This window comes from Phacochoerus africanus, chromosome 15 (assembly GCF_016906955.1).
Source record: "Phacochoerus africanus isolate WHEZ1 chromosome 15, ROS_Pafr_v1, whole genome shotgun sequence".
NCBI classification, from domain to species: Eukaryota; Metazoa; Chordata; class Mammalia; order Artiodactyla; family Suidae; genus Phacochoerus; species Phacochoerus africanus.
This window is the reverse complement of record NC_062558.1, coordinates 79994161-80014729: the sequence shown is the minus strand read 5'-3', so window position 1 is coordinate 80014729 and position 20569 is coordinate 79994161. Positions and strand designations below refer to the sequence as shown.

Here is a 20569-nt window from a genome sequence, read left to right as displayed (position 1 = left end):
TAATTGATCGAATAGATGACAATTTGCTCAAAATAATAATAGCAACAAAGTGTTCAGTGATTGTCATTTGGATAAATGACATGAAAGACAGTGGTATTATAAGGGATATGAGGGAGGAAATGGGAAAAGTCCATTATAAAGTACCTTCCCTAGCTATAAAGTAGTAAAATGTAATTGGAGAGTGGATTTGGATAAGTTGTAGATTTATATTGAAGACTATTGTGAAAGCACTGTTTTAAAAATTACAATTGATATGCTAAGAGAGGAGAGCAAATGGAATCAAATAAACTGTTCAATTAAAAACAAAGAATAGAAGTTCCCTGGTGGCCTAGCAGTCAAGGATCCTGCTTTTTCACTGCTGTGGTTCAGGTTTGATCCCTGGCCTGGATCTTCCACATGCTGTGGGTGCAGCCAAAAAGAAAACCAAACACAGAGCATAGAAGAAAAGTGGAAGACAAACAAAAACAAAAACAAAAACAAAAAAACAGGGAACAAGAGAACTGGATTGAAAATAGATACAAATACAATTGATATTAAACCAGTCACTTTAAATGTGCCTGGTCTAAATATACCAATTAAAAGATTGTCTGTGAGAATGGATAATAAGCAAAAAACCCAACAAATACTAGTTAGTATTTGTCCATATTAGTATTTGTCCTTATATTTTAGTATTAAAATATAGTATTTGTCCTTATATTTTGTCCATAAGAAACCCACTCTAAATAGGAATATAATGACATATTAATGGTAAGGGGATGAAGAAGGACTTAAATTATGCTAAAACTAATAAAAAATAGGGTAGCTATATTAATTTTAGACAAAGAAGATTTCATATCAAGGAAAATTATGCAGGATAAATAGAGGTTTTATATAATGATAAAGGGGTCAGTTCTCCAAGAAGACATAATAACCCTTAATGTGTGCGTGTTTAACAACAGAGTGTGAAAATGTATGACAATACCTAGTAGACCTACAAGAAGAACTAGACAAATTCACTTCTCTAGTTGGCTATTTCAACACCTTTCTAACAGTAATGGACAGATGTAATTGTCCATTATATATGCATATAGCTGAGCACATAGTACCATCAATTTACTGAATCCAGCTGACATTTATAGAATATTTCATTGAACAATGAAAAAATGAAAAAGGCAGAATACCTGCTTTTCTCAAGCACACATGGAATATTTACCAAGAAAAAACATTCTGAGGCATAAAGTTGACCCTCAGATATTTAAAAGAATAGATATAATAGAAACTAGTCTCTCAGATCCCAGTGAAATTAAACTAGAAGTAACAGAAAAACAGATGGAAAATCTCTAAGTACTTGAAAATTGAACAATGCATTTTTAAAGAACACATGGATCAAAGAAGTGTCAAACGAAATTTTAAAATATCTTGATAATATATGATCTATAAAATTAGAATTGGCAGGTGTGAACAATGTATGATGCATTTATTGTGTATGATTTTCCTTGTTACTATGATATTAAATCCTTAGAAAATTAAAAAAAATTCTTGAACCACATCAAAGTGAAAATGCAACTTATCAAAATGGGTGGGATGCAGCAGAAGGAGTGCTTGGTGGGAAACTTATAGCATTGAATGTACACATTAGAAAAGAGGAAAAATCAAAATCAATAACCAAAGCTTCCACCTCAGGAAACTAGACAAAGAAAAGCAAATTAGATCCATTTATGAAGAGAAGAAAAAAAATAAAAGTTAGAATATAAATAGGAGTTCCCATTGTAGCTCAGTGGAAATGAATCTGACTATATCCATGAGGATGAAGTTTTGATCCTTGGCCTTGCTCAGTGGGTTAAGGATCTGGCATTTCCATGAGCTGTGGTGTGGTTTGTAGATGCGGCTCAGATCTGGCATTGTCATGGCAGTGGCTACAGCTCTGATTTGACCCCTAACCTGGGAACCCCCATGTGCCAAGAGTGTGGCCCTAAGAAGACAAAAGACAAAACAAACAAACAAACAAAAAAACAATGAAATTGAAATAAGGAAATCAGTAGGGAAAATCAATAAAAAAAAAAAAAACTGGTTGGTTGTGAGTGTCAGTAAAACTGGTAAATATCTACCAAGACTAACCAAGAATATAAGAGGAGAAAACCCAATTACTAACATCAGAAATCAAAGAGGTGCCGTTACTACTAACCCTGTGGACAGTAAGAAGATAATAAAAGAATATTAGTAAAAATTCTATGCCCACAGATCTGACAACTAAGATGAAATGGATAGAGCCCTTGAATTACACAAAACTCAGAGAGAGATAAATAACATGAATAAGCTTTATTTACTAGAGAAATTGAAACAATCGATAAAGGGAAGTGTGAATAAAAACCACAAATACATATCACCTCAAACCTGCAAGAATGGCTATGATACAAAGGACAAAAAATAAATATTGGTAAGGATGTGGAGAAAAAGAAATCCATTTGCACTATTGGTGGGAATGTAAATTGGTACAGTCACTATGGAAGACCGTATTGAGTTTTCTCAAAAAATTAAAACTAGAACTACCATATGGCTTGGTAATTCTACTTCTGGGTATTTATTTGAAGGAAATGAAATCATTGTCTCAAAAAGATATCTGCATCTCATGTTTACTGCAGCATTACTTACAATAGCCAAGACATGGAAACAAGCTAAACAACCTAAGTGTACATACACAGATGAGTGAATAAAAGAAATGTGAGATAGATTTTTCTTCCATATAAAGATTTTTCTTCCAGAAAAATATGTAAATCCTGCCATTTACAATGACAGATGCACTTTGAAAGCATTATGCTAAATAAAATTAATACAGAAAAAGACAAATACTATATGATCTCACTTACATGTAGATTGAACAGATTAGTGATTGCCAGAGGCAGGGGTGGAAGAAGTGGTTGGTTGTGGTATAAATAAATAAATAAATAAATAAATAAATACCCTTCTAAAATGAAAAGCACCTGGCCCACATTGTTTCACTGGTGAAGCCGAAATGGTTTCACTGGGTGAATTCTACCAAATATTTAAGGAAGAAATTATGCCATTTCCCCACTATCTTAAGCAGAAAAATAACATTAAGGGAAACATTTCTTATCATTTCTTCATGATGACAGTGTTACCCTAATACACAAACCAAGCAAAGACATTATAAAAAATAAAAACCAGATGAATATATCTCATAAAACACAGATGCAAAAATCTTCAACAAATTAGCCAATTAAATCTAACCATGTATGAAAAGAATTACAAAGCACAGCAAAGTGAGATTTATCCAGTTTTGCAAGGCTAGTCCAACACTAAAAAATCAATTATTGTAACCCACCACATCAACAAGAAGAAAAGTCTGATGATCATATCAATGGATGCAGAAAAAGTATTTGACAAATTCAACATGCCTTCATGATAAAACGTCTCAGCTAAATAGGAATGGAAGAGAACTTCTACAATTACACACCACAGAAAACCTATAGCTAACATCATACTTAATGGTGAGAAACTAGAAGCTTTCCTCATAATATTGGAAACAAGGCAAGGATGTCTCCTCTAAACAACCATATTCAACATGATTCTGGAATTCTTAAGTAATGGAATGAGACAAGGGGAAATGAAATAAAATGTATACAATTGGGAAGGAAGAAATAAGACTGTCCTTGTCTTCAGCTGATAACATGCTTTATGAAGAAACTTGCAAAAATTTACCATTGTCCCCCTTTCTGGAACACATAAGTGATTATAGCAAGGTTACAAGATATGATGTTAATATAAAAAGTCAATTGCTTTCTTATATACCAACAATGAACAACTGAAATTGAAATTTTAATTTATAAACACAACATCATTTATACTGGAACCAAAAAGAGAAAGATACTTACGTACAAATCTAATAAAATATATACTGCATATATACACACATATGTATATACATATATGTATGTACATATATATATATATATATATACAGAAATAATATACATACAAAATACATAAGAAAAACTAAGAAACTGATGAAAAATCATAAAAATATAAATATGAATGGAGAGATATTCTATGTTCATGGATAAGAGGTCTCAATATTGTAAAGCTGTCATTTCCTCCAACTTGTTGTTAGATTCAAAGCAATCCCAATCGAAATCACCACAACTTATTTTGTGGATATCTACAAACTGGAATTGTAGATATCCAAATGATATAGAAAAGAAATAGGCTAGAATAGCCTATGCAGCTTTGAAGAAGCACAGAAATTTCAAAGATTCATACTACCCAATTTCAGAACTTGATGTAAAGCTGCAATAACCAAAGTACGATATTGATGAAATAATGGGCTAATCAATGCAATAGAATAAACCCACACAAATAAAGTCAACTGATCACTGCCAAAGAAGCAAAGGTAATTTCAAGTAAAAAGGACAGTATTTTTAACAAATGGTGCTGGAACAAATGGATATTGATGCGAAAAAAAATCTACACATAGATATTACAGCTTTCACAAAAAGTAACTCAAAATGGATCATATGACTAAATGTAAAATGCAAAAATATAAGATTGCTATAAGATAATATAGGAGAAATGTAGGTGAACTTGGGTTTGTCAGTGATCTTTTAAAAATGACATTAAAACCATAATCCATGAAAGTAAAATTAAGCTGAACTCATTAAAATAAAAAAAAATTTCTTATATATGAAAGAAATTATTAAGAGAATGTAAAGGCAAGCCACAGACTGAGAAAAAATATTTTCAAAACATATATCTGATAAAGGACTTGTATCCAAAATATACAAAGAACTCTTAAAACTCAATAAGAAAGTTCAATTTAAAAATGGCAAGATACCTGGGAATACACCTGACCAAGGAGGTAAAGGACTTATATGCCAAGAACTATAAAACATTAACCAAGGAAATTAAAGACGACATAAAGAAATGGAAAGATATTCCATGCTCCTGGGTTGGAAAAATTAATATTGTAAAAATGGCCATACTACCCAAAGCAATCTTCAGATTCAATACAATCCCTATCCAATGACCCAGGATATTTTTCACAGAACTAGAACAAACCATCCAAAAACTTATATGGAACCACAGAAGACCCAGAATTGCCAAAGCAGTTCTGAGGAAGAAAAACCAAGCAGGAGGCATCACTCTCCCAGACTTCAGACAATATTGAAAAGCCACAGTCATCAAGACAGTGTGGTACTGGTACCAAAATAGACAGACAGACCAATGGAACAGAACAGAGAACCCAGAAATAAACCCAGACACCTATCTATGGTCAATTAATCTTTGAGAAAGGAGGCAAGAATATAAAATGGGAAAAAGACAGTCTTTTCAGCAAGCATTGCTGAGACACCTGGACAGCTGCATGCAAATCAGTGAAACTAGAACACACCCTGACACCACGCACCAAGATAAACTCTAAATGGCTGGAAGACTTAAATGTAAGATGAGACACCATCAAACACCTGGAAGAGAACATAGGCAAAACATTCTCCAACATCAACCTTATGAATATTTTCTCAGGTCAGTCAGTCTCCCAAAGCAACAGAAATAAGAGCAAAAAGAAACCAGTGGGACCTAATCAAACGGACAAGCTTTGCACAACAAAGAAAACCAAAAAAACAACTTGCAGAATTTGATAAAACACTTTCAAATGATGCAATGGACAAGGGCTGAATCTCTAGAATATACAAGCAACTTATACAACTCAACAGCAAAAAAGACAACAACCCAATTGAAAAAATGCGCAGAAGACCTGAATAGGTATTTCTCCAAGGAGGATGTTCAGATGGCCAACAAGCACATGAAACAATGCTCAACATCCCTGATTATTAGAGAAATGAAAATCAAAACTACCATGAGATACCGCCTCACACCAGTCACAATGGCCATCATTAATAAGTCCACAAATAGCAAATGCTGGAGAGGGTGTGGAGAAAAGGGAACCCTCCTGCACTGTTGGTGGGAATGTAAGCTGGTACAACCAGTATAGAGAACAGCATGGAGTTACCTTAGAAAAATATACATAGAACTACCATATGACCAGGCAATCCCACTCTTGGGCATATATCCAGACAAAACGCTCCTTAAAAAAGACACATGAAACCACATGTTCATTGCAGCACCATTCACAATAGCCAAGACATGGAAACAACCCAAATGTCCATCGACAGATGATTGGATTAGGATGAAGTGGTACATATACACACAATGGGATACTACTCAGCCATAAAAAAGAACAAAATAATGCCATTTGCAGCAACAAGGAAGGAACGCGAGCCTCTCATCCTGAGTGAGGGAAGTCAGAAAGAGAAAGACAAATACCATAGGATACCACTTATATCTGGAATCTAATATAGGGCACAAATGAACCTTTACACAGAAAAGAAAATCATGGACTTGCAGGACAGACTTGTGGTTGCCAAGGGGGAGGGGGAGGGAGTGGGGTGCATTGGGAGCTTGGGGTTAATGGATGCAAACTATTGCCTTTGGAATGGATTAGCAATGAGATCCTTCTGTGTAGCACTGGGAACTATGTCTAGTCACTTATGATGGAGCATTATAATGTGAGAAAATAGAATGTGTACATGTATGTGCAACTGGGTCACCATGTTGTACAGCAGAATTAAAAAATGTATTAGGTAAATAATTAAAAAATAAAATAAAATTTAAAAAAGTTAAAACATCAAAAAAAATAAAAGATAAGAGATCTAAATAGGCCTCACCAAAGAAGATATGCAGATGGAAAATAAGCACATGAAAATATGTTCAACATCATATGTCAGTAGGAACTGCATATTAAAACAATGAGATGTTACTACACACCTTTTAGAATAGCTAAAATCTAAAACACAACATCAAATACTGGCAAGGATGTGGAACCACAGGAACTCTCATTCATTGCTGTGGGAAATGCAAAAATAGCACAGTCACTTTGGAAGACAGCATGGCAGTTTTTTTTATAAATCTAAATATACTCATTTTATATGATCCAGTAGTCACACTGCCAGTTATTTACCCAAATGAGTTGAAAAGTTACATCTGCAGAAAAACCTAGGCATGGATGTTTATAGCAGCTATACTTATAACTGACAATACTTGGAAGCATAAAGATGTCATTCTAAAAGTGAATGGATCAATTACCTGTGGTAATTCATACAACGGAATATTACTCAATAAGAAATGAACTATCATGCTATGAAAGACGTGAAGAGATCTTAAATTTATATTGCCAGGTGAAAGACAACAATCTGCAAAGGCTACACACTATAACATCCCAACTACATGACACTCTGGAAAAGGTAGTTACCAGGGGTTTGAATCTAGGGAGAGAGGGGTTAATCATTGGAACACCGGAGACTTTTATGACAGTGAAACTATTCTGAATGATAGTGTAATGATACATGTAATGGGCACATGACATTATGTATTTGTTAAAACCCACATTACACAAAAAGTGAACCCTAATGTAAATTATGGCTTTTAATTAATAGTAATATATCAATATTGGTTCAGCAATTGAAACACATGTACAGCAGTAAAGCAAGATGTTAATAGTAGGAAAAACTGGTTCTGGGATGGGAAGATGGGGGGTGCATGGGAACTAAGTAATTTTGCTTTATTTTTCTGTAATCCTAAAGATATTTTTAAAAAATCAAGTCTGTTAACTTTTTAAAAGAACGTGAAATTTTAGAATATAATTTAAGAACATTTTCAAGCAACAGGAAAGCCTAAGTATCCATTTTCTAAGATCAAGAAGGAGCCACCAGATACTGTGCCCTATGATTCACAATGCCTTCCCATATGTCATTCATTGCATACTTAAGGACATAATACAAATGGGAGAAGCTACTGTCATTAGAAAAAGTCAGGAATATGATTATCACATGAAAAGGCACTGTTGTATTTCCATCAGATTCTCTCCTTGAAACATGCTGTAAAACCACTTTCTTCTTCTTCTTTTTATGGCCACATCTGCAGCATTTGGAAGTTCCCAGGCTAAGAGTGGAATCATATTTGCATCTGCAACCTATACCACAGCTTGCAGCAATGTTGGATCCTTAATCCACTCAGTGAGGCCAAGGATCGAACCTGCATCCTCATGGATACTATGTTGGATTCTTAACCTGCTGAGCCACAATAGGAACTTCTGTAAAACCACTTTAAGGGCAATGCCATTTCATTTCCCTGAAATTTCTCCCATGGTACATTCAAACTTTCCACAGTAGTTATCAAGTCAGTAGGGTACAGTGGGTCAGAGCAATAGCTCTGCAGTTGGATGGTCTGGGTTTAATTTCTGATTCTACTACATATTTGCTAGTTGACTGGGCAAGAAATGTCTTATATGTGTGCCTCACCTTTCCTATTTGTAAAATGAGGGTAATGATATTACCTAGTTCATGGAATTGTGAGGATTAAAATAAATCGATGCATGCAAAAAGTCTACAACATTTTCTTTTTTGGATTATCTCCTTTTGGAGATGCACAAACACATTAATGGAAGAAGGGCTACACTAAGTTCTGTAGTAAAAACATTCCTAATGGTAGTTTTTCTAAATTCATCTCACTGAACAAACTTTTTCAACAGGTAACTAATCATGTTCTTCAGAATGGATATTAATTAGAAAATAGTTTGAGCAATGCTGGCTCAAACACCCACCTTCTCTACCCATTGTTTCCTTCCTTGCCCTTTTGTCTTCCTATCACCCACATGATCCAAACAAGAATCACAATCTCTTTTCTAATGACCTCCCTATTACTGGGCTGAATTTTCTCTTAAAAAGAGAGAGATTTGGAACAGAGTAACACTTTTGCGTCTGTCATCTGGCGGGTAAGGTTTCTTCCTGCTGTTCGTGATATTCTCTCTACCAGAAACCCACAACAAAAGAAATGTAAATTGCTGGGTAAATGCTCTGTCCAAGTGAAGTCTGTTGCCTGTCATCTATTGAGTTCTGGCAGCCTGTAAATATTTGACATCCATAGGTACAAAATACCATGTGAAGCCATAGAGGAGTTGCCTGATAAGAAGGCGGGCGGGGGGTAGCAAGCACCAGGGAACTTTCTTGAGAAATGAAAAAAGTTGAGGACAAGCCAACATTCTAGAATTATTTTACTCCTCTTTCTGCTTAGAATAATCAAGCACAAAGGGCCAAGTTTCAAGCAAACTATAACTAAAGAAACACAACAAATGAGCATTAGCAAAGTAACATTGTTATGAAAGAGAAGTGAATATCCATTATTTGTTGGCTCACAGCATTGCCTTTAAAAGGAAGTCCTGGGTTTGAAGGATTAGATCCAGTTTCCAGAGCTAGGAAATATATACCAGACACAGAGCACCCATGAGACTGTCAAAAAGAATTAGAGCTCCTCTGACTTGGGAAAAGGCACTTGTCTTGGTGGCAGAAAGACTTGTCTTGCTCAATGGCATGTCAATGTTACCACACACCATAGTCTCACATTCTGCAGATGAAAGACATTATCCCACCCAGGAAGATAGCAGTTAACTCCCCCAGATAAATCAGAAGATGTCATTTGCATGTGGATACCATTTGTGGAGTGTTTATATGAAAACTATGAAATTTAATAGGCTGGAGAAAATAACTTTAAAAACTTGCTTAAAAAAGCAAGTAAGAAAAAGAAAAGCTTTATAGTTGTCTCCGAAATCTTAGGGATGCCATCATTTCTCAAATTGTGTTCCTAGGAACACCAGAATTGAGCAAGAGGATCTTAGAAGAAAAGGAGAATTAGCTCAGAATAGTCTCTGCTTTACAGTTCCTGGTGGTGAATGACACATTAAGGACTTTGAAAGTCCTAGCCTGAAAATTAAAAAGAAACCTTCATTTAATTTTATCACAGCTTCCCCCAAATGTATATAGGTTCATAGCAATTTTATTTAGGACCTCTATTAAACTCATTACAGTCTACAACATATTATTACTATTTTCTCTCTAGCTATCAAGCTCAGTTAACCTTTAAACTGGGTCAGGTGAGTCAAAAATTAACACCACCTGCCCCTCCTTGTTGAATGGGCCAGGATATTTCTTGGGTATGAATGCGTTTTGAGAGGCTTAGAATGATTGCACAAACATATCTTTGGTGCCATGTTTTTTAAGGCTTGCAGAGTGAGCCTGCCTTGACTGGCAAAGCTAATTATCTGGATAAATTGATTTAGATGCCACTGTTATTAGGTTTTCTTACAACCCAAGATTCTTTTTTCTTCCCAAACAAAATGTGGATCAGAATAAAAGATGCTGAAAACTATGGTTTGAGTAAAGGGGAAAACAACAAACTTTGCTCAAAAGCTCTTGTGACACATAGCATTTTCCAGAAATGGCCACAGTTATATGTTTCCAGCCCCACATGCTCTTCGAGAACATTGCCTTTCCTTCCCCTCCTGTTGAACCTAAGTTGGCTTGTGAGTGCTCCAACAAGTCAAGATGGCAGAACTGGTGCTGAATGACTTTCCATGAAAAGGATTCAGTTTTTGCCTGGTTCTCTCTTTTATTTGGGTGGGAGTGGGATGCTCACTTGGGAAAAAGCTGCCACCATAATGTGAGGAAGCCCAGACTAGCCCATGAGGAAAAAACACAAGAAGAGACCCCCTTGCTAATTGCCAGTATCAACTATAAAGCCCCCAGATGGTTCCAGCCCCCTGCCTGTGGGACACCACCTTTGACACTTAATGGAGGGAGTTAGAGTTATCTCTGTGGAACCCTGCCCTGATTGAAGATTCATGAGCAAAACACACTTTGTCATTGTCACTAAATTCAGGAGAAATTTTATGCAGCCATTGTCATGGGAACAGGGCGCATAAAGGGAAATGTCTAAGAGTATTGCTGGCTCCTGGCATCGATTGATTGGGGCTCTAACAATGTCGTCCAGAATCCAGTTTCCTCCTTTCTATCTCTTGGTCCAGCTCTTCTTCCCTATGCTTCTCAGATAATCTCCATCCTTCTGGAGGTGAGACAGCTGGAGCAGTGACTCGCATCTTTCTAGATTCAGTCCAGTGTGGAAAGGGCATTCTCCTTTGTCCCAGGAATCCCAACAAAGTCTCCCATTAATTTCTGGTCTATGATGAGGGCCAGTATCCATCTCTGACCCATCATGGAACCAGGGAAATGACTGGCCAGACCTGATTCTCAAGCATGCTGCACTGGGGAAGGGAGGGGAAAATGGAGCTCTGAGAAAACCACAGAGGCTGAGTCTTAAGATTTAGGGTGAAATGAATTCCCAAACAAAAGTCAAAGTTTGCTGAAGATAAAAGACTACTTGAATATGAAACAACCAAAAGACAAGCACATTTAAAACAATAAATTAAAAGCAGATATTAACTCTAAGTATCACTGTAAATAAAAAAGTGAATATTTATTGAGTGCTTAATTTTCACAGAGTTATAAGTGCTTTCCGTGTATTAATTCGTTAAAGCCCCCATGACTTCCATGAGATAAATACTGTTAATATTACCATTTTACAAAAAGGAAAACAAAAGCATGAAGTGAGAAACTGGCCAAGACTACATGGTTAGCAAATAGCAGAGCTGGAATTCAAACCAAAGTTTTCTGGCTCCAGAAGCAGCCTTTTAGTCACTGTGTTATAGTGACTGGTAATAATTTTAGTAGATGCTAAAGACACAGAAATTAAATGGGGTGTCTAATAGGAATTTTTTTTTATTACTGGTGGAAGACAGAAATGTGTAACTACATAATTGGAACTTCATGCACCTGTTTCCCTGCGAAAAGTGAGATGCATAAAGTGCTCTGAGATCTAGGAAGAAGTAGTAATACCTACTCCTGGGATGGAGAGACTAGAAAATTAACCCAGCACACTGTGCTAGACCTTAGAACAGAAATGAGACTTTGGCTTAGGAAGGGTAGAAGAGGGAGGGGTATTCCAGGAAGTATATGAGAGGAAAGATTATGAGTTTTTCTAAAAACTATGCTGTTATTCATCCTTTCAAAAATGTATTTGCTAAGCGCCTACTAGGTACCAGGCACATTTGTAGGAAGTTTGGTTACATCAGTAAACCCAACAGTAAGGACCCCTGTTGTGGTGCTTATGTGCTGTCAGCACATCATGGATGCTGCCTGTGTTACAGCAAGAAAATGGAAGAACCATCTGTTTGGGTCCTTTCAGGAAGGCTGGGATGGCCCCCTCATCTATTGGATGGATTTCCCCATCCATCTAGGGAAATGGCACATTCTCCATTTCCCTAGATTCCCCAAAGAAGAGAAAGGCCAACTTTGATCTCAGCTGGTGCTCTCTGCAGAGAACCAGAAAACCACCCAGAAGTCCCTGTAAGGGGCAGTGAAACAAGTCTCTCCCTTTCCACTAAGCATGGAGCCAGAGCTGACTCCAGGGGGAGGGAAGGCAATGGAGTGCTATCTCTCACAGGTGGCTCAGAGTCCAAGCTAGACGAGGCTGGCCCGGCATGAATCATGCAGGGAAGAGGACAGCGTTTTAATTTTTGGTAAATGACAAACTTTATTAGAGGAAAGGAAAGACGCTGACACATCCTGTTCTTTCCCATAGTTCTTCACAGGAAGGCAGAGCTCAATGAAAGATGGGTGGAGGGAAGAACAAACATCCCTTTTCCCAGGGATAATTGAAGTGGTCTATACACATTTTATTAGAAAAAAAAAAATTCCTCCCTCCCACTGGCATCCTCAAAATTGTGTGCTGAATATTTCCAAGGAAAAGTCACACTATACAATGTGAGTTTCAAAGATAATTATTTTTGTCATCTCTTCTGGAATCTGAGTTCTCAGATTTAATTCAAAACTTGAGTCCTTCCAAAAGGAAACTATGTCTATTGGCTCTCTCTCTAAACCCTGCACAGTTACAATCAACGCTCTTTTTCTTTTCTTTTTTAAATCCCACCCATCACACAGCAATCTCATCATTTATTCATTCAACGAACTTGTTTTTAGCCCCTGCTATTGTCAGGTACTGTGCTAGGCAAGGAAGCAATAGGACAGATGAGAATTAGCCCTTGTCCTTGCAGAGCTTATACTAGCTCATGACTTGTTTCTATAATGGGAGTGAGGGAAGTGTGTTTGGGAGAAGAGGTAAGATACTAGAATACTTCAAATCTAGAATTTCCCATCCTGCCACATGGCAGAGGCTTCCACTAACTTCCTCCCTCAAGCTTGCAGTTTGGTACCCATTCTTATTCCATCAAGTTGGCAAAACTACCCACTTAAATGTTATTTTATCAGAACCCATTGTATAGGGGATACATGAGAACCTATGAAGGCAGTAGGCCCAGATCCACTCCATGAAGAAGCCTGACGCCTTGTTAGCTAAGCCTCTAGACTCAAGATCCAGATTGCTGTGTTCAAGCCTTGGCTCATCATTTTTTAGCCATGTGACTTTGGACAAGTTACTTAACTCATAACATGTGACAATCTTATTCCTAATATTATGCCCATTTTACAGATGAGGAAACTGAGGTATGGAGAGGTTAATTTGTGTAAGGTATGCAGAGTGGTATCCAACATATAATATAAGCTCTTTAGTGTTGGAAGATCACCCCTAGACACCTGAAAATCATGTGCTCAACAAATATTTACTGAATACTCACTACATCTGGTACTGAATGAGGCACTGTAAAAGCAATGCAAGGCAGGGATGATCCCTGTTCTCAGGGAACTCACATTATTCAAGTGGCCATGCAAAATTACAAAAAGGGCAAAAGTCACTATTTTTTGGAGGGGTTTATTTCCTGGGTTTGGTGATGTCTTCTAAGTGATATTATTTTGCTATTCTGATTGGGCAGGGTTGTCATGACACCTGGGCACACAGTGGAGGCCCCAGCCCCAGGGTTTCATTAGAGAATGGGAGGGGCTTTCCAGTGATGAAGCCATAGACGACCCTTGGAAGAATAGGGTGTTTTCATGGCAATGCAGGGTCAGAGTTAGGAGGGCTGTCCTCTTTCTGAAAAGCCCTTCTCCCCAGCCCTTGCTATGAGCACGGGAAACTCTATATCCAAGGAGGTATGAGTACACTGTTGTCTGAATTGAGACAAAGGGAGCCTGTGGGGTCTTCAGGGGAGATCTTCAGACAAACTCCCTCCCATCTAAATGACAAATATATTTCACGCAGAGAACCCTAGAGTCATAGAATCTGTGAACTACTCTCAATCCAGCAAACCCGGCTTTGCAGGGCAGGAGGCAGGGGGCTGCTATCTATCACCTTGATTGATACCAGGTGCTTTGTAAATGTGGAATAAATGAAGAATAGTACTGAATTCCTCTCTCTGAGCTCAAGATGACTTGAGAAAATATGATGGGCAACATGGAATACTAGACATCAAGAAATAGGATTAGAAGAGTGGGGAATTTTTAAATATAGCTTTCTGGCACTGAATACCATCTGAGCTACTGCCCCCATCTCAAATATGGATGCACATTATAATTAGCAGCTGTCAGATTGTGAGCATTTATGAGCGAGGCACTCCTTATACTTCATCTAACTTAATCCAATTTAAAACATCATCCAATGTAGTCCCCACCCCCCACCCTATGAACACAAATATTATTAGCTCCATTTTACAGACAAAGAAACCAGACTGAGAATAGCTTTATATCTTGCCTGAGGTCTCAGAGCTAAAATGTGAGTGTGGAATCCAGGCTGGCTTAATTCTAAAGCCCAAGATGTTGGCTACCAGCTGATACTGCCTGGGCATTAGAAACAAAGTGAAGGGGAGTGATAGGCTTGTAGGAAAGCAGTCAGAGAGGGAACCAGGTTTTCAAGGCTGGCAAGTGTTAAGCTGTAATGGCAGCTGCATAGCTGAAATGAGGAGGTGTCTTAAGCAGCCTGGGCTGGTGTTTGAATGGAAGGAAAACATGAAGGCATCATGTCCAACATCTCATCTCTAGCTCCATCTATGTTGCTGCAGATGGCATTAATTTGCTCTTTTTTACAGCTGAGTAGTAGTCCATTGTGTGTATATACCATATCTTCTTAATCCATTCATTTGTCGATAGACATGTAGGTGTTTTCCTTGTCTTGGCTACTGTGAATAGTGCTGCAATGAACATACGTGTGCATGTATCTTTTTCAAGGAAAGTTTTGTCCGGATATATGCCCAAGAGTGGGATTGCTGGGTCATATGGTAGTTCTATATTTAGTTTTCTTTAAATATCTAGGAGTAAACCTGACCAAGGAGGTTAAAGACTTATATGCTGAGAACTATAAAACATTATTCAAGGAAATTAAAGAGGATTCAAAGAAATAGATATTCCATGCTCCTGGGTTGGAAGAATTAATATTATAAAATTGGCTATGCTACCCAAAGCAATCTACAGAGTCAATGCAATCCCTATCAAATTACCCATGACATTTTTTCACAGAACTACAACAAACAATCCAAAAATTTATATGGAATCATAAAAGACTCATAATTGCCAAAGCAATCCTGAGGAACAAAAAACAAGAAGGAGGCAGATTTTAGACATATTAAAAAGCTACGGTAATCAAGACAGTTTGGTACTGGTACCAAAACAGACATACAGACCAATGGAATAGATTAGAGAACCCTGAAATAAACTCAAACACCTACAGTCAATTAATCTTCCCCAAAGGAGCACGAATACAAAATGGGAAAAAGATTGTCTCTTCAGCAAGTTGTGCTGAGAAAACTGGACAGCCACATTTAAATCAAAGAAACTAGAACACACCCTCACACCACGCACAAAAATGAACTCAAAATGGCTTAGAGACTTAAATGTAAGACAAGACACCAACAAACTCCTGGAAGAGAACATAGGGAAAACATTTTTTGACATCAACATTTACAAATGTTTTCTTAGGTCAGTCTCCCAAGGCAACAGAAATAAAAGCAAAAATAAACCAATCAGACCTAATTAAACTGATAAGCTTTTGCACAGCAAAGGAAACCATTACAAAAAAAAAAAAAGACAACCAACAGAATGGGAGAAAGTAGTTTCAAACGATGCAACTGACAAAGGCTTAATCTCTAAAATATACGAACAACTTATACATCTCAACAGCAAAAAAACAAAACAACTCAGTTGAAAAATGGGCAAAAGACTTGAACAGATATTACTCCAAAGATAAACAGAAGGCCAACAGGCTCATGAAAAAATGCTCAGCATCACTAATTATTAGAGAAATGCGAATCAAATTTACCATGCGGCAACACCCACACCTGTCAGAATGGCCATAATTAACAAAGACCATACAATTTTACAGAGCCAATGCAAAATCTCATGCATACCAGGACCCAAAGCGAAGCAGTAATTTGAGAGAATCTTGAGCCAGACCTACCTGCTGGTCTACTGGAGAGGCAGGGGCTACTGCTGTTCACTCTGGGGACAGAGGAAACATTCAGCCATGTGAATACCACTGCTCCCGACTGCTGATACCTTGGCTCCTTAGCTCTAAGACCTAATACTAGTAGCCTTCAGGCACTAGTGCTGCAATGCTTCAGGCCAAATAACTAACTGGGCTGCTGGGCTGGGAAACAGCCTCACCTGCCAGTAGGCAGGCTACCTAAAGACTAAAGAGCCCACAGCTGCCTCTGAACACACCCCCTAGATAAGGCCCAGCCCACCAGAGATCAAGACCCAGGTCTGCCTACCAAGCATCACCCTGCCCTTTAGGAGGCCACAAAACCCACTAGGGGGCAGACTCAGAGGCAAGAAAACTGTAATCCAGCAATGCAGGACAGACATTATCTGGAGACCAATTGGGTTCTGGCTGTTCTTACTGGCAGGCCAATGCAACCTTTGGAACACCCTGGACCCCATACCCATTTGTGTCAGGAACTGGTCCCCCCCCCCCCTCAACAACGATATGAAATGAACTCTGGGATCCCTGGGCCCTGCAGCTAGACTCCAGAAACAGGCTCTGCCTGTTAGGTGAAACTAACCGCAGGACTTGGCTTCACCTGCCAGTCAGTGGGCAACAGCCACAGAATCTTTGGGACCCTGACTCTCCACACAAGTGAGCCAGCACTAGCCCCAGGGATCCTTAGGATCCCACAACAAGCCAACTTGTGACCAGGCCCCACTACACAGCAGCCAGCAGCAGCCACACAAGGCAAGGCCTGGCCATTAACCAGACTAGGAGCCAACCAAGCCTCTAAAACCACCCACTTAGTCAGCTCACCATAATACAAGGCCACACACAGCCCTCTTAAGGGGAACCCCTAGAGCACATAGGTTGGATAACAAGAGGGAAGTATACTGCCAGGATGCATAGGACATATCCTACACAGGGTCACTTCTTCAAGGTCAAACATAACTATCCTACCACATACATAAAGACACAAATAGCAACTCAGACAAAATGAGGCGGCAGAGGGATATGTTTCAGACAAAAGAGCAGATAAAACTCCAGAAGAACTAAGTGCAATGGAGATAGGCAATCTACCTGGAAAAAGAGTTCAGAGTAATAATTGTGAAGATGATCAAAGAACTACAGGAGGAGAATGGATGTACAGAGAAAGAAGTTAGGCATTTTTAACAAAGAGAAAATATAAAGAACAACCAAGGAAGTTCTTCCCCTCTTTGTGCCTTGTTTCCTTATAAGCAAAATGAAGGGTCTCAACATTCTACAACACCGTGGTTCTATCACTAATATGTATGAAACGTCAGTATATTAAAAAAAAAAAAACACTTGCAGAATTTAATAGCTAAATTGGATCATTTCCCACAGCCTTTTCCCCATGTCCTTCAATAGCTTTCAAAATAATGCAAGATTCTACTGAAAGTTCTGCTAATACCAGAAGAGCTAATTAATACCAAAAATGCTTATCTCTTTCCCTGGTGCCATGTCCACAAGTCCTTCCCGACAAATAAAGGAACAATAAAGTATATAATTTTAATGCAAGAATCACAGTAATAATCAAGATAACCAGCAATGACTGAGGGCTTATGATCTGGTTTTGTTCTGAACGCTCCACATCATTTAATTTTTTAATCCTTCAGTGAGTGTCATGACACGGTTCCACCACTGTCTGTTTCAAGAACTCCCCTGACCAAGTTTGTAAAGGTGCTATCAGAGTTGCCAGCACACCCTGTCTCATTATATTCCTTGCCCACTATTCCCCAGTCACTATCCCAACCTCTCACTTCTCTTAGTATTGCTGGCATGCTGAGTCTGGGGTAGTAAGACTAGTAAGGGTAAGGGCTTTGATGATCTATTCCCTTGCTTAAAAAATTATTTGTCCTGCTTAATGGAAAACTTAAAATTTCCTCTAGAAAGTTAATTCTAGGACATCTCTAAAACAAAATAAAAAATTTGCACCAGGAATATTGTCTACCATAGGCACTGGAAAAAAAATTAGATTTGGAAAAAAAAATTGGTTCTTGGTAAAAACATATTTTAATTTTGAGAGAGGAGATTCTTGGCCAGAAGTAGGTGTTTCTGTGTCAATAACTGATTGACAATGAAGTATATAATTTTAATGCAAGAATCACAGTAATAATCACATTAATAACCCCCCCCCCCAAACCTGAACTCACAGCAATCATGGCTGTAAGGAGAATTTCAGTATGGATCTCCTTGCAACAGGTATATCCTGACATGTTGTTTCTGAAATGCAGCTTGTTCTAAAAGAAAGAAAACTAGTTTGAGAGTCTTCACAGCTAAGTTCTTCCCCCTGCTGGGGCCAGCACCCATTTGAACTTTCAGCTTCCTTGCTGTCTCAGGTCAGGAGGTAACTAAGAGCTCAAACTCGATACTCAGAGAACACTCTGGCTTTGGGCAAGAGGTTTCCTTCTGGTTACCTTGCTCCCGAGGCCAAATGCCCAGTTCGAATGACTAGGTCTTACTTGAATACCACGTTCTTTTAGAACTGTGGCTATGTTCTAATTTTGCTGAGGTGTCCTATTTCTGTAGGAAGAGCTCTGATTCTTGTGGCTGCTCTACACTTAGGGGTCTACCTTCATGGTTCATTACCTGGCTTTCCCCTTACTTCCCATTAGCAAACTCTATCTGTTCACCTGCAGGAATGTCCAAATTCTTCCATGGACCATTGTTGACACGATGATGTTTGGGATGCACTGTGTCACCACCTGCCTGGTCTTCCCCCACTGGAAGGTAAAGCCATACGGTTAGAGGTCAAGGCCTTAACCATCTGCCCTTACTACATTGAGCACTACAGGGGATTAAATAGGGAACAAGGATAAAAGGTAGGAAAACTTAGCACTGAAATTAACATGGGCTAGAATCTGAGTCTAAGGAAGAGGCAAAAGTGGGAAGAAGAGATTTTAGAGCTGTTGCAACAAGAAAAGGAAGTGATAACTTTCACTAATTAATTGATCAATTCTGCTATTCTACAGTACAGACAGAATTTTAAATGAGCAGGTTATAAATGAAAAGGCTAAGGTAATAGGTTGCTACTATGGGCAGAATGTTTTGGGACACTAGGCTGAAGCACAAAAAGAAACACTCTCATTCTGGAAAAAAAAAATCACCTCGTATTTATAACTCTTGGCTGAGAAAATACATGTGTGCTATTCCATCATTCAACAAAACTTTATAAACACCTCTGTCAAGTCCTCTACTCAAGTAAAACATAGATTTGTATAAAGATAACATAGAACAGTCCAATCAGAGACAATAAAAGTACAATTTGGGAGACACAGCAATGGTGTAATGGTGTGCAAATGGTAGATTAGAGATCTTCAAAATTCACTCTCTGCATTTGTTAAGGCTCATGTTGCTTTCTTCAATGGCAGTTAACTTACCTCACCTCCAGAACAGGAAAGAAACAGGTGTGTTGTAAGATCTGTCACTCTTACTTATTTCAAGGCCACAGTGTTACTGGATCCTTAATACATCAAGCTATAGAAATTAAAAGCATGTTTCTTCTGAAACAGAGACCTCCTCATGGTAAGTTGGTGCTGGCTTGCCTCTGATTTTAGTGAATGTCAAATTCTTACTGTTCCAAGTTCTGGTGGGCCTGGGGGCTGGTTCAGTCTGGAGAAATAAGGAGATTCAGTGCTTCAGTGCTGGGTAAAGCTAAGGCTGCTGTAGCCATAAACCAAGGTGCTTCATACAGGGAGTTACAACTGGGAACAGATGGTGGTGAGTATTTCACCAGGTAGGACGCAGCCCCCACCACCATCATTCTCTCCTCTCATTTCTGGCGGTGAAAAGCTGGACAGGACTCTAATAGCTGGCTAATGAGCATGATTAAAACCTGGTAATGACTCATCCTGGGAGAAAATGTTCAACCCTGCCGAATACATTCTGCTTTATTATCTGTGAACTTCTCGCTGATGGAGACTGGAAATTGACCGACTTCTATTATGTGGAGGGTGTGAGATTTGTCGGAAATGGGAGGTGCCTTCAAAGTGTCACAGCTTGTGACGTGCCTGGGTGGACAGAGGGGCCCCTCCTAGATGCAAAGGAACACCTTTTTCTTCCCCATAAAGTACCAGCCTGTGATCTGAGCAGTGTTGAGTCTAAACAGAAATGCTTTGTTTTCTGTGTAGATTTGATTAACACCGTGCTGTTGAGTCTTTACGGTCAGGCCAGATTATATTACAGTCATGACAAGTAGTTAATGAATTTACATTGACTAATCCATACAATGCTAAAGATTTTT

General features: G+C 38.4%; 1 long non-coding RNA gene across 1 annotated transcript in view; it reads right to left on the bottom strand.

Moving 5' to 3' along the window:
* The window catches only part of LOC125116416 (uncharacterized), a 76020-nt gene extending 59471 nt beyond the window's left edge, over positions 1–16549 (bottom strand). The window contains exon 1 of the long non-coding RNA XR_007132318.1: positions 16279–16549. This is a non-coding gene — a long non-coding RNA (uncharacterized LOC125116416). The remainder of the gene's footprint in view (positions 1–16278) is intronic.
* Positions 16550–20569: the final 4020 nt, after the last annotated feature.